The sequence below is a fragment of the Orycteropus afer genome, unplaced genomic scaffold (genome assembly GCF_000298275.1).
Source record: "Orycteropus afer afer isolate SDZICR_OR568_19922 unplaced genomic scaffold, OryAfe1.0 scaffold00036, whole genome shotgun sequence".
In the NCBI taxonomy this organism is placed as follows: Eukaryota; Metazoa; Chordata; class Mammalia; order Tubulidentata; family Orycteropodidae; genus Orycteropus; species Orycteropus afer.
Genome location: NW_006921623.1, coordinates 10,441,890 through 10,443,966, shown reverse-complemented (window position 1 = coordinate 10,443,966; position 2,077 = coordinate 10,441,890).

The window sequence follows — 2,077 nt, the reverse complement described above, 5'->3', positions numbered from 1 at the left end:
GAGGCATCCGTTTGTTGAAACATCTCAGTGGGTATCCCATCAATTCCAGAAGCCTTGTTCTTCACCAATTCCTTCGGTGTAGCTTTGTCTTCTCCCTTCAGTACCATTGGTTCTTGATCATATGCTACCTTTTGAAATGGATGAAGATCTACCAGTTCTTTTTGGTACAGTGACTGTGTATTCCTTCCATTTCTTTTGATGCTTCCTACATCTTCAATATTTTGCCCATAGAATCTTTCAATAGTGCAACTCGAGGCTTACATTGTTTCCTCAGTGCTTTCAGCTTCAGAAATGCTGAGTGTGTTCTTCCCTTTTGGTTTTCTAACTCCAAGTCTTTGCACATGCCATTATAGTACTTGGCTTTGTCTGCTTGAGCTGCTCTTTGAAATTTTCTGTTCAGCTCTTTTTATCTTATCATTTCTTCCTTTTGCTTTAGCTATTCTCTACTCAAGGGCAAGTTTCAGAGTCTCATCTGACATCCATTTTGGTCTTTTCTTCCTTTCTCTTCTTTTTAACAACCTCTTGCTTTCTTCATGGATGACGTTCTTGATGTCATCCCACAGTTCTTCTGGTTTTTGGTCATTGGTATTCAATGCATCAAACCTATTCTTTAGAAGGTCTCTAAATTCAGGAGGGATATATTCAAGGTTATATTTTGGATCTTATGGATTTGTTTTAGTTGTCTTCAACTTCAACTTGGACTTGCATACGAGCAGTTGATGGTCTGTTCCACAATTAGTTCCTAGCTTTGTATTGGCTAAAGATACTGAACTTTTACATCGCCTCTTTCCACAGATGTAGTCAATCTGATTCCTGTGTACTCCATCTGGTGAAGTCCATGTATATAGCCACCATTTGTGTTGTTGAAAAAAGGTATTTGCAATGAATAAGTCATTGATCTTGCAAAATTCTATCACGTGATCTCCAGCAGTATTTCTTTCACCAAGGCCAAATTTTCCAATTACCGGTGATTCTTCTTTGTTTCCAACCTTTGCATTCCAGTCTCCAGTGATAATTAACACATCTGGATTGCATGTTTGGTCAATTTCAGACTGCAGAAGTTGATAAACATCTTCAATTTCCTCATCTTTGGCTTTGGTGGTTGGTGCATAAATTTGAGTAATAGTAGTGTCAATTAGTCTTCCTTGTAGGTGTATGGATATTATCCTATCACGGACAGCATTGTACTTCAGCACAGATCTTGAAACATCCTTTGTGATGATGAATGACATGCCATTCCTCTTCAAATTGTCATTCCTAGCATAGTAGATCATAAAGTTGTCTGATTCAAAATGCCCAAAACCAATCCATTTCAGCTCACTAATGCCTAGGATATCAATCTTTATGCATTCCATTTCATTTTCGACAACTTCTAATTTTCCTAGATTCATACATCATACATTCCATGTTCTGATTATTAATGGATGTTTGCAGCTGTTTCTCCTCAATTTGAGTTGTGTCACATCAGCAAATGAAGGTCCTGAAAGCTTTACTTTGTCCATATAGTTAAGGTTGGTTCTACTCTAATGAGGTAGCTCTTTCCCAGTTGTATTGCCTTCTGACCTAAAGGGCTTGTTTTCCTGCACTGTATGAGACAGTGTTTCTGGGCTATTCATAAAGTTGCCCAGTAATGTATCAGACAGTGTTTCTCTGCTATTCATAAGGTTTTCCCTAGCTAATTCTTTGAGAAGTAGATAGCCTCTTCCTTCTTCCTAGTCTGTCTCAGTCTGTAAGCTGTGTTGAAACCTGTGGACCATGTGCAACTCTGCTAGCATTTGAAACATCGGTGGCACAGCCTCAAGCCTCACAACAACACACAAGCCACCACAGTATGACAAACTGACAGACAAGTTCGTCTCCTTTAGCTGTTCAAAAACTCTCCACCCTCCCCTTACCTGGATCCTGCTGCTTTGTCGTCCCTGGCTTTTCCTCCTTCCTGACTCTTGGGGGGGGACCTATCTCCAAAAGTAAATAAATAAATGAAGTAGTGACCATCATTACCTTAAAGTGCAGTGGTGAAGAAATGCACAGGTGCTTGTTGACCATTTTCTTTAATATCACAATTTCCAAAATAAAA